Source organism: Muntiacus reevesi, chromosome 17 (genome assembly GCF_963930625.1).
Source record: "Muntiacus reevesi chromosome 17, mMunRee1.1, whole genome shotgun sequence".
NCBI classification, from domain to species: Eukaryota; Metazoa; Chordata; class Mammalia; order Artiodactyla; family Cervidae; genus Muntiacus; species Muntiacus reevesi.
Window position 1 is genome coordinate 7,840,585 of NC_089265.1, and position 13,856 is coordinate 7,854,440.

A 13,856-nucleotide genomic window follows, 5' to 3' on the forward strand; every position below is an offset into this window, starting at 1 on the left:
AACATTTCTCAGTACTCAACAGTAAGAAATCAAACAGCCCCAATTTTAAAATGAGCATGAAATTTTAACAGATACCTTGCCAAAGAAGATATATGGATGGCAACAAGCAGATGAAAATATGCTCAACAATATTAGTCATTTAGAGAAATGTCAACTGATACCACAATGTATCTCTTTAGTTTAGTTGGTTCAGCCAGTCATGTCTGACTCTTTGCAACCCCATGGACTGCAGCACACCAGGCTTCCCAACTCCTGGAGCATGCTCAAACCCATGTGCCATCCAAGCGTCTCATCCTCTGTTGTCCCCTTCTCCTCCTGCCTTCAATCTTTCCCAGCATCATGATCTTTTCCAGTGAGTCAGTTCTTTGCATCAGATGGCCAAAGTACTGGGGCTTCAGCTTCAAGTATTCCAAAGAATATCAGGACTGATTTCTTTTAGGATTGACTGGTTTGATCTCCTTGCTGTCCAAGGGACTCTGAAGTCTTCTCCAACACCACAGTTCAAAAGCATCAGTACTCTGGTGCTCAGCTGTCTTCTCACATCCATACAGGACTACTGGAAAAACCATAGCTTTGACTAGACAGACATTTGTCAGCAAAGTAATCTCTCTGCTTTTTAATATGCTGTCTAGGTTGGTCATAACTTTTCTTCCAAAGAGCAAGTGTCTTTTTAATTTCATGGCTGCAATCACCATCTGCAGTGATTTTGGAGCTCAAGAAAATAAAGTCTCTCACTGTTTCCATTGTTTCCCCATCTATTTGTCATGAAGTGATCGGACCAGATGCCATGATCTTAGTTTGCTGAATGCTGAGTTTTAAGCCAACTTTTTCACTCTCCTCGTTCACTTCCATCAAGAAGCTCTTTAGTTCCTCTTTGCTTTTTGCCATTAGGGTGGTATCATCTGCATATCTGAGGACACTGATATTTCTCCCTGCAGTCTTGATTCCAGCTTGTGCTTCATCCAGCCCAGCATTTTGCATGATGTACTCTGCATAGAAGTTAAATAAGCAAGGTGACAATATACAGCCTTGATGTACTCCCTTCCCAATTTGGAACCAGTCTGTTATTCCATGTCTGGTTCTAACTATTGCTTCTTGACCTGCATACAGATTTCTCAGGAGGCAGGTCAGGTGGTCTGGTATTTCCATCTATTGAAGAATTTTCCAGTTTGTTGTGATCCACACAAAGGCTAAAATCACAACTGATCCCACTGAACAAGTGTTGGTCTGAACTGTGTGCCCCAAACTTAATGGGCTGAAGCCCTAACCCCCAGTACCTCAGAATATGTGGATCTTTAAAGAGATGATTAAACTAAAACAAAGTTAGAGAGGGGCCCTAATCCAATCTGACCCTACAAGAAGAGGAAATTTATTTTTTATTTATTTATTTACTTATTTTTAAGAAGAGGAAATTTAGACACAGAACAAGACTACAAAAAAAAGATTGTGTGACAGGCAACAACAGAGCAGCAATCATTTACAAAACAAGGAAAGTGGCCTCAGGAGAAAGCAACTCTGCTAACACCTCCATCTTGGACTTCCACCCTCAGGAATCACAAGGAAATTCATTTCTGTTGTTTAAGCCCCTCAGTCTATGGTGTTAGGTTATGGTAGCCCTAGCAAACTGACTCAGCAAGGATCTGAAGCAACAGTAAATAACCCTCACGCAGCTCATGCAAATAGCAAATGGTAAAAACCACTTTGGAAAACAGTAACAATGTCTTAAAACTTTAAACATATACCTCCCATTTGATCTAGCCATTCCACAACTAGGTACTTACCACCTAAAGAAAAAGCTCAGACTTGTACACAAATGTTCATGGCATATTTATTTGTAATAGCTCCAAACTGGAAACAACTCAAGTATACATTAACAGATGAATGGATAGACAAACTAGTGTCTCTACAATGGAATAATTCCAGCCAAAAAAAGGAATGAACTATTAATACATCCACCAGCATGGTTGAGTCTAAAAATAATTATGATGAGTTAAAGAAAAAAAAAAAAAAAGAGGACATAGTATATAATTTCATAAGCATAAAATTCTAGAAAAGGTAAACCAATCTATAGTGAAAAAGCAGATGAGTAGCTGCCTGGGGAAGGGATAATAAAGGGCTATAAAGGTGCACAAGGAAACTTTGAACAGTGATACATATGTTAATAATCTTAATTTTGACTCTCAAGGGTGATAAACATTCCAAAACATACCAAATTATATGCTTCAAATGTGCATAGTGTTCTGTAAGCCAATTATATTTCAATGAAACTTAAAAATCTAAATATGTGCATATATTTAATACCACAAAGGAAAAACAGACATAAAATCATCCATCAATAAAAATTACTAATAAACTTATTTCAGGCCATGACAGATGGAGTAAGTAAAAAGTTAAGAATATAGAAAAATATTAAGCTGAGACACACAGGCGCATACTCATATCTATGCACTCACATCTAACTCTACATCATAAAAAGAGAACTGTTCTTCTATTCAAGGAGTCACAACACTACACAAAGAGTGAAATATTAGACCGGTAGAGAACATCTTAACAAATTACAAAAAGAAGAAATAACTCAAACACTCTAATCATGATAAAATAAAACTGGAGATTTATGACAACAGCAAAGCCAACCAAAAATCCATTAACCTACCAGAATTTAAAATACTCTCTCAAAAATAAATATTAGACCAAAGGGGAAATCAAATACATAATTATAGATTATCTCAAAAATTATAATTAAACTTAAAACCATGTCAGAATCTACAGGTCACTACTAAATCTTTAGTACGAGAAAGTCCACAGTTTAAATGTCTATGTTACTGAATAAGAATGAAATAAAATCAGTGCTCACATTAGCAGCACATATACTAAAATTGGTACGATACAGAGAAGATTAGCATGGCCCCTGCGCAAGGATGACACACAAATTCGTGAAGCGTTCCATATTTTTAGGAGTATATCTACTTAAAGAAACAAAAGACCTATACACAGAAAACTATAAAACACTGATGAAAGAAATCAGAGGACACAAATAGATGGAGAAACATACCATGTTCATGGATTGGAAGAATCAATATTGTGAAAATGAGTATACTATCCAAAGCAATCTATAGATTCAATGCAATCCCTATCAAGCTACCAAAGGTATTCTTCACAGAACTAGAACAAATAATTTCACAATTTATATGGAAATACAAAAAACCTCGAATAGCCAAAGCAATCTTGAGAAAGAAGAATGGAACTGGAGGAATCAACCTGCCTGACTTCAGGCTCTACTACAAAACCAGTCATCAAGGCAGTATGGTACTGGCACAAAGACAGAAATATAGATCAATGGAACAGAATAGAAAGCCCAGAGATAAATCCATGTACCTACGGACACCTTATCTTTGACAAAGGAGGCAAGGATATACAATGGAAAAAAGACAACCTCTTTAACAAGTGGTGCTGGGAAAACTGGTCAACCACTTGTAAAGGAATGAAACTAGAACACTTTCTAACACCATACACAAAAATAAACTCAAAATGGATTAAAGATCTAAATGTAAGACCAGAAACTATAAAACTCCTAGAGGAGAACATAGGCAAAACACTTCGACATAAATCACAGCAAGATCCTCTATGACCCACCTCCCAGAATATTGGAAATAAAAGCAAAAATAAACAAATGAGACCTAATTAAACTTGAAAGCTTTTGCACAACAAAGGAAACTATAAGCAAGGTGAAAAGAAAGCCCTCAGAATGGGAGGAAAAAATAGCAAATGAAGAAACCGACAAAGGATTAATCTCAAAAATATACAAGCAGCAACTCCTGCAGCTCAATTCCAGAAAAATAAATGACCCAATCAAAAAATGGGCCAAAGATCTAAACAGACATTTCTCCAAAGAAGACATACAGATGGCTAACAAACACATGAAAAGATGCTCAGCATCACTCATTATCAGAGAAATGCAAATCAAAACCACAATGAGGTACCACTACACACCAGTCAGAATGGCTGCTATCCAAAAGTCTACAACCAATAAATGCTGGAGAGGGTGTGGAGAAAAGGGAACCCTCTTACACTGTTGGTAGGAATGCAAACTAGTACAGCCACTATGGAGAACAGTGTGGAGATTCCTTAAAAAACTGGAAATAGACCTGCCATATGACCCCACAATCCCACTCCTGGGCATACACACCGAGGAAACCAGATCTGAAAGAGACACGTGCACCCCAATGTTCATCGCAGCACTGTTTATAATAGCCACGACATGGAAGCAACCTAGATGCCCATCAGCAGATGAGTGGATAAGGAAGCTGTGGTACATATACACCATGGAATATTACTCAGTCATTCAAAAGAATTCATTTGAATCAGTTCTAATGAGATGGATGAAACTGGAGCCCATTATACAGAGTGAAGTAAGCCAGAAAGATAAACACCAATACAGTATACTAATACATATATATGGAATTTAAAAAGATGGTAATGATAACCCTATATGCAAAACAGAGAAAGAGACACAGATGTACAGAACAGACTTTTAGACTCTGTGGGGGAAGGCGAGGGTGTGATGTCCTAAGAGAACAGCATTTAAACAAGTATACCATCAAGGGTGAAACAGATCACCAGCCCAGGTTGGATGCATGAGACAAGTCCTCGGGGTTGGTACACTGGGAAGACCCAGAGGGATGGGATGGAGAGGGAGGCGGGAGGGGGGATCGGGATGGGGAACACATGTAAATCCATGGCTGATTCATGTCAATGTATGGCAAAAGCCACTACAATATTGTAAAGTAATTAGCCTCCAACTAATAAAAATAAATGGGAAAAAAAAGAATGAAATATATTAAGTATACAAATGAAGAAGTCCAAAAAACAAAACAAAACAAAACATGAATTTAGGAAACCAGAGAAGAGGCATTATGAATGCCATCAATTGAAATCCACACACAAAAAAGGGCTGTGTCTTAGAAATAAAATTCAATATAACCTATAAGTCACTAATCAGCCTACTCAAAAGTTAAAGAGAGGTCATAAATAAATACACATAACTAAAAATGAGAAAAAGAAAAGTGAAAAAAATTATAGGTGACTAATTTCTTAACTCAATGCTGATTATGAGAATAAGGTCCAATGAATAAAGAGTCAGCAAAACTGATTCAAAGAATAATAACCATAAATGGCTAATATCTTGCATGGAACAAAGAAAGCAAAAAAGCTACATTCCAAATATCAAATCCAGGTATTTCATGCATGATTTGTCACACAGTCAAGGAATAGAGTGTTCTAAGGCTATTTAAAGTGTCCCCATGAACAGATGAAAGAAAAATTCCCAATTCCTTTAAAAAAGGAAAATAATAAAACATACAAATACACGTACCACACATGAAAAGGCATGTTAATTTAACTTATTAAAACTGAGGAATATCCAAGTAAAATAATATCAATAGAAAAAATACAGCTAAACATTAAAGAAATAATATACCTTATCAAGGTTTGTATTCCAATTAGAAAATTTTAAAATATCATATTCAGACTTTTAAAAACTCATAACAATGAGGTATCCACTTAGTAAGAAATGTGCATGATCTGTATAAAGAATCCATGTCACTCAACTGGGGAACATAAAAGAAGCCTCAAATTAACTGGGAAGTGTCTGGTTTTGAATTGGAAGACTCAATGTGGCAAGCTGCCAATTCACTTCAAAGTAACTTATAAATCAGTAACATTCTAAATAAAAATTCCAACATACTTTGTAAACTTCAAAATGATCCTAAAGTTCACCTTGACTGAAAGGTAAGGCTGACCAGAAAATTCTGAAATAAGAAAAGTATCAGCTATAAAATTAAACATAAAAGTATACCAACACTGAATGGAGTTTTATATACCCAATAGACTAAAATAAACAATACTAGGAGTTAACAAGGATGTAAAGCAAAATGCTACTAGGAGTACAAATTATAAAGAGAAACCATCATTTTATAAAAATGTTTGTCAGTATCTACTAAAACTGAACATAAGACAATGTGCAGAAAGAAAAAACAAAATAAAAGCCAAATAAAAAATAACAGAAATAACATGACAGAAAGCTAAAATAAACACAAAAGTATTAAAACCAACAAAGAAATTTTACTCTTAGAGACATACCCAATAGAGATGTGTGCATCAAAAGACAAGGGCAAACATGTTCATAGTAGCATTATTCCTAATATCCAAAAACCAAGACAATCCAAATGCCCATGAATATTAGTACAGATAAGCAAATTATATATTCAGACAATGGAACACTATACAGCAAGGCAAAAGAGCAATCTGCAGCTATACCCAACAACAGAGCTGAATCTCAAAAACAATGCTGAGCTAAAGAAGTCACACACCAAGGAATCTGTATGATTGTATATGGAACCATTCATATAAAATTTTCACACAGGCAAAAAGTTCGTATTTATCTGAGCTGCATGAAAGAGGAAAACCATTAAGAAACTTCTGGCCAGGCCCGTGGTTTCATCCTGAGGCCCCCAACCACTAGCACCTGCTTCTCCTGTCTTCATATGACATATTCCCTGGAATTGTGCTCATTTAACAAGCTTATTTTGTTACTCAAAACAAGTCTGCTTGGCTTGGATATGGTCACCTCAGCCTGTTTTGCTTTGGGCTTCCAAATTTTAAATGGCACTGTTTAACATTTGGGCAGATTGAATTCTGTGCCTTAGGAGTTAATTAAGGGTCAAATAATCCAGAGAGGAGGGCAGGTATGTTTCAAACTGAAAAGAAAGTCTGTTTTCAAATCAGTAAGGCCAAAAGACTTTATAATTTGAATATTAAAGTTTGATTAAAAATTAAAACAAACAAGGGACATGTTTAGTTTTCATAATAGCCTTGTACTGTCTTTAGGATACAGATCCTCAGTGTAATTCAGGATCCTTAAATGAGATTCAAGAACTATATACACTATACAAAGCTTTACACTTAAAAGAGGCACATGCTATTTGTTTTATACAAGTATCCAGCTTTTCACCTATTTCAGATCTCTCAAAATTAGTTTATTACTGAATTGTCATAAAGCATCCATCATCACCCACTGCAGACTGTGATCACACAAGGCTAACTGGCCTCCCCATATTTGCTCAAACCTCTCATCAACCTCTGTTCCCCTCTGCTCTACTCCAGAGTGACCTTCCCCAGTATTTAAAAAGAGAATCTGATCTTTGCCCAGCAGTGGCTTTCTGGACCCTTTAGGAATACAGTCAGAAGCCTTACATTACAAGACCCTCGCTGGTGGGCTAATCACCACATCCTGCACTCCTCCTGCTTACATACACTTCACCTTCTGGGTCTGCTTGTGCAGGACCCCACTCTCCACAGGCACACTCCCTTCCTCATAACTGTGCCCACCGCCTCATACATCCTTCCCCCACTCTTCTATCAGATGCTACTCATCTCTCTGCTGATTTCAGAATACTAAAGAGGTCTCTGCTGGTGCAAATGAGGTAATAAGCCCCTACATATACTCACATCAAATAACAGCATCAACTACTCTTGTTCAATTTGTTTCCACTAGATTGGAAGTTTGACACAGAAACCATGACTTTCTTATCCTCCGCTATATACATGATGCTTTTGCACATGCATGCTGACTGAACGAGTCTAGAAGCACAAAATCTACTGACCTTACAGTCTTCAGTCAATTATTAGTACAAATGATATAATCTTATTAAAATTTCTCTTCAAACACTCCTCACACCTTTATTTGTCATTAAAATACTACATGGGTTTTCAACAATAAAACCAGTATACAAGGTTTGTATATTTATATATATTAAGTATATAGATTAAACATATATATAAAAATATATATATATTTAAAGAGTGTATGTTTTCTCAGTAAGGGTTCAGAGCAGAAAGAATATTAATGCAAGAGTAATGGCTGCCTAATGAAGTTTCATTTTAATTTCTAAAGTCGATTAATACCATGCCCAAAGGGCATTATAACAATGACCAAAAACCTCCTTTTTTCAAGCACTGGGTCAAGTCTATGTTCAAACATGTGCTAAATTTTAAAGCTTTATTTAGGAATAATTTTCCTCGTAAGAGGGTGATTCTTTTATTACCAGTATCTATCAGATAAGAAATTAGTGATTAACATTGTGGCCTAACTTAAAAGAAAGAAAAGAGGTCACCATAAAAATTAATCCTCTTCACAGTTTACAGCTAAAATTATCTAAAAATAAAAGAAAAATGCCCAGTAAGGATTACTAAGTGTACAACCATCTGAATTCACTTCTAAACGAGAAACTAGAACAGGGTAAGTTACCACAGACCCTAACTTCGTTTTCCCCATATCCTGCAAAGAAATGAAGAGTGCCTGCTCTGGCCAAAGCCTGCAGCCACAGGAATGAGAACGAACTGTTAAAATTCTCCCTTTATATTTATTTTTGATCCTTTCATGTACCTATCCTGTATCCTTAACGACCTCAACTCAGTTCATCAAAAGCATGAACTCTGATACATTCTCCTATCACCAGAACTTAGCAAAGACTTTAAACATATTTATAAAAGGAATTAAATATGCACAATGAATACAGTACCAGTAAGGCTGAAGGTCAGGCCACAGTCCAATTTACCCATAAGCCAACTGTAAGCCTTACATAAGTCTGATAATTCTAAATACAATGTACAGGAGTCATTCATTATATACTAGATTTTTCCTCATTCTTTCCTGAGGCAGAGTATCAATTCAGTATTGTTGGACCAACCTTCCCACCTTTTTAGTAGGTTTATTTCAATTACCCTCTTTCCTTCTCTACTGGGTCCTTCCTTTTATTTAACTACATGCAAGTCTGCCCCAACTTGAATAAACTTCTCTGAACCCCACAATCTCTTCCAGTTCTCTCCTGCCTCAAGTCCCTTCATATCCAAAAGTCTTGAGAAAGTGGTCGACATCTCTTCACCTCCTACTCACTCTTTAACTATACATGCAAGTGAAGTAGTAAATTACAGAACCGTGAAACTAAGGATGAAAATAATTTGCAGGCAAAATCATTACACAGTCATTTAAACATTTCAAAACTTATGAACTGAGAAAGTTACTCAATCCTCTTGGGTAGACCTTCTCTTACCACTCCAATTTTATATCTAGCCCACCTCCCACTTCAGCAATACCATGGCAAGATCTAAATCCTCACCATGCCTTTTTGAATAGGTCTTATTCCTTGTGTTCCCTCTGCTTACAATGTTTTTCCAACCTTTAGTTGATTTAACTCTCTCATTCTTCAAGGCCAAATTCAAATGGCACCGCCTCTCCATACCTTTCCCTAGTGTTTCACCCAAAATAAAACTACTCCTTTATCTATGTTTTCAAAACACTAAACTCAAGCTTCCCTGACTGCAGGCAACATGCATTTTATTTTCTTGCCATCTCCTTGGTTGAACTGAATTATGGGAAGGCAGAGATGATCTTAAATGAAGTCAAAGACCTGTGAGGCCCCTAAAGTCTACAGCAATTATCAGTTACTCAAAGAGGCATGTGACTCCAAAGAATTTAAAAATATGCCCCCTAAATCAGTACGGTACCTGTTAGACCCATTAAGTGTCTATTAAATTGTCATCAATATACCTGCAAAGTGACTGCGCAGCGATGAATCTAAATATTTGCGGGAGAGAAGCAACACATCTTGCTTGTAGACTTCTAAGTAACATGCTGCCAATGCCCCTCCAGGAGGTGGAGCTCAGACCCCTCATACACATGCGCTCAGAGTCCTGGAGGGTGGGCCACTGAGTGACTCGCTTCCAAAGAAGAGAAAGGCAAAAAAGAAAAAAGACTACCTTTAAAGTGAAGAAACCTGGTAAACACCACCTTACCCCAGTGATGCAGGTTAACCTCACCCATGATGTCATGGAGGCACCATGAGCCCCTTGATAGCAATATATCAAGAAGGGCAAAATCCATGACCTCAGTATAACCATGAAAGAAAACATTGGAGAAATCCAAACTGAGTAACGTTCTACAAAATGCCTGACCAGTACTCCCCAAAACTGTCAGGGTCATGAAAACAAAGAAATACTGAAACTGTCACAGCCCAAAGGAGACCGAGGAGATGTGACAACAAAATGCAGTTTGGCTCCCTGGACTGGATCCTGGAACAGAGAGAAGATACAAATAGGAAAACTGGTGAAATTCAAACAAAGAACTTGGAGTTTAGCTAATAGTAATGCATCAATACTGGCATCCTGGTTTGGACAAAAGTACTATGATAATGTAGGGCTTCCCTGGTGGCTCAGAGGATAAAGCGTCTGCCTACAATGCGGGAGACCCGGGTTTGGTCCCTTGGTCAGGAAGATCCCCTGGAGAAGGAAATGGCAACCCACTCCAGTACTCTTGCCTGGAAAATCCCATGGACAGAGAAGCCTGGTGGGCTGCAGTCCACGGGGTCACAAAAGGTCGGAAATGACTGAGCCGCTTCACTTTGCTTCGCTTCGCCGTGATAACGTAAGATTTAGTGGTGGAGGAACTCTCTATGCTGTCTTTACAACTTTTCTGAAAACACAGAACTGTACAAAAATTTAAAAAGCTCATTTTTAAAAGTCTAGTTTCATCTAGCTACAAAACTTCTCAGTTTCCAAACTTCAAAGAACCATTAGCTTACAAACCAGTTGTCCAATCTCCATTAAGTTACATTAGACATGCCATAAAGGGTATTTTACTCAAACCAAAGCAAAAATCCATCAATTACAATTAAGAAAATTATAAATTACAACTTAGAAGTTTGTGATTGGCATCTGTTTCTTGGTAATGAAACTCCAAATGTGTAATTAGTGATTTTTAAAATTTGAACCATTCAACTCCCTACATTCAAGCACTGTAATGTGCTACCATGCAATGAGTGGGGACAAACAGACCAACAAGCAATAACAAACAGCTAGGTACCACAACAGGGGAGCATGGAGCAGGAGCATCGGCTGTCTGAGGAGAGTAAGATGGAAGGATCAAAAAAAGTGGAAACTTTAGAAGGAGATCTAGGATGCGAAGCATCCGTCAGAGGAGGTGGGTTGGGTGTATCAGGCAGAGGGAGCAGCCTGCGAGAGGGAGGACACAGCCAGGTCTTCAGCGCGGCGAGAGCCTGACGTGCTAAGCAGGGCATGGCAAGTAAAGAGGCAGCTCAGCTCTTCACTCTGCTTTTGGAAGTCATGCCTGGAAACTTGGTCCAGAGCTTCTTTAGCTTTCCCAACCACTCTGGAGCAGCTAAAAACCTTTGTGTTTAGTTCATTATTTGCCATAAAGACTGACTGACAGAACTGCTCTTATGAAGATGCCGCCTCCACACCATCATATTCAACAACAACAAAAACTTAAGTGTTTAACCATAGGTCTCTGTGCTCGATCCAATCTACATAATTTTCTTTCTCCCCAGTAGTGCAAAACAATATGGAAGGCAGGTTTATAAAATGCATAGGTTGCAAAAAGTAAGCAGACATTGCAAACGCAATGCTCTAAGTTCCACATGTATGTTCAAATGCATCAATTACAAACAGGCAGAGATGAAGGAGGGAGGGACTGGAGGGAGAGAAGAATTCCCACCACATTAACCCCACCATACTGACACAAGCCAAAAATATAAACTGAAACCTCTCAAGGCCTGCAACATATTCAGCCCCAAATGACAGTAGAACATACAGTTAAAAGTAGGAGCTGTGAGGCCAAACTGCAGGGTTTTGAAGCCCAGCTCTACCACTTCCTGACTCCATGACACCAGGCAAATTCCTTAGCCTCTCTGTGCCTCAGTTTTCTGCCTCGTGAAATGTGGATGTTAACAGACCCTATCTAATAAATGAGTCTGATGTTTTAATGTAATTAGTACACTATGAACTACCACTGTCAGCTATTATTAATAGGCACTATATACCACTGGAAGAGTATATTCTCTGCGCCGTCACTGAATGGCAATCATTTTCTCTCCTCACTCAAGAAAGCATGTCAGAGAATAACAACCATGTTCTTGTAATCTACTTGATCTACTCCTATGATTTACAAAAGTCATTCTCAAGTCATTAGTTCAGTCGCTCAGTCGTGTCCAACTCTTTGCGACCCCATGAATCACAGCACGTCAGGCCTCCCTGTCCACCAGCTCCTGGAGTTTACTTAAACTTGTGCCCATTGAGTCGGTGATGCCATCCAGCCATCTCATCCTCTGTCATCCCCTTCTCCTCCCACCTTCAATCTTTCCCAGCATCAGGGTCTTTTCAATTGAGTCAGCTCTTCGCATCAGGTCAAAGTATTGGAGCTTCAGCTTCAGCATCAGTCCTTTCAAAGGATATTCCGGACTGATTTTCTTTAGGATGGACTGGTTAGATCTCCTGGCAGTCCAAGCGACTCTCAAGAGTCTTCTCCAACATCACAGTTCAAAAGCATCAACTCTTCGGTACTCAGCTTTCTTTATAATCTCACATCCACACGTGACTACTGGAAAAACCATAGCATTGACTAGACGGACCTTTGTTGGCAAAGTAATGTCTCTGTTTTTTAATATGCTGTCTAGGTTGGTCATAACTTTTCTTCCAAGGAGCAAGTGTCTTTTAATTTCATGGCTGCATTCACCATCTACAGTGATTTTGGAGCCCCAAAAAATAAGGTCTGCCACTGTTTCCACTGTCTCCCCATCTATTTGCCATGAAGTGATGGGACCAGATGCCATGATCTTAGTTTTCTGAATGTTGAGTTTTAAGCCAACTTCTTCACTCCCCTCTGTCACTTTCATCAAGAGGCTCTTTAGTGCTTCTTCACTTTCTGCCATAAGGGTGGTGCCATCTGCATACAACTTACTACTAATAATAAATTCTGTACAACCTACAGTAACAACCACACTTTGGTGTGTCAGAACATCTAGGAGAAATGCTGGTCTATATGATAGAGATGGACAGCAGCTTACCTCACACTGCCCCCACTCGCCTCATCTCTTGCTTTGTCTGGATATCCGTTCGGCCACGCACTTTAAAGGAAGACTGGGCCCATTTCCAGTAGCAGTGGCATCACCCACAGCTTGTGAAGAAAGCAAATCCTCAGTCCCCGATTCAAAGTAGTAAATCAAAAACTCTAGAGGTAAGGGCCACCAATCTGTGTTTTAACAAGTTCTCCAGGTTATTCTGGTACACACAGTCTGAGAATCATTGACTAAGAACCACTGAGCTAATAATGGTAAATTCCCCCTAATCTTGTCAGTGATTGGTATAGGAATGGGCATGTAACAACTCTGACCTAGAAAGAGTACTCCTGGAAATTCTGCTTATTCGTAAAAATGAACACAAAGAAGGCATCTTCTCTCTTCCTGCCTCTAGACGTTGCTGACTGGAGAGCTGATGCTTAGAACTGCTGCAGCCATCTTGTAGCTGAGAGGATAAGCCAAGTCTATCTGCCATACTGGATCCTTGGTATAATCAAAGCGAAAAAATAACCAATTGTGAATCTACACTTCCATGAGACCTCCTGCTGTTTGAGATATCAAGTTTCATCAAATATACAGCAATGCTAGAAAGCATCCTTATTTCATAAGCCATCAAGGAAGGGAGATGCAGGCAACTGCACTGACGAGCTATCCACCTAAATGTTTAAAGTGTCTCAGTGTCAGGAATGTTCAGATATGAAGAAAAGGTACATCTCGCAACTGAAAACAGTAAATTCTTTATTGTTTAACCCTCTTATTGAGAAGGGGTTTTCTACTGCTTGTTGTTTAGTCACTAAGTCATGTCTGACTCTCTTGCAACCCCATGGACTATAGCCTACCAGGATTCTTCCGTCCACAGGATTTTCCAGGTAAGAATACTATAGTGGGTTGCCATTTCCTTCTCTAGGGGATCTTCTCAACCCAGGG

General features: G+C 38.5%; 1 protein-coding gene and 1 non-coding gene across 3 annotated transcripts in view; one reads left to right on the plus strand and one right to left on the minus strand.

The window, feature by feature from the left end:
• XKR6 (XK related 6) overlaps nt 1-13,856 on the minus strand; it is a 254,459-nt gene that overhangs the window by 205,872 nt on the left and 34,731 nt on the right. The gene's annotated exons all lie outside the window — the stretch shown is intronic.
• LOC136148825 (U6 spliceosomal RNA) lies at nt 2,847-2,953 on the plus strand. The gene has a single exon (XR_010659589.1). It is a non-coding gene; the product is annotated as a U6 spliceosomal RNA (small nuclear RNA).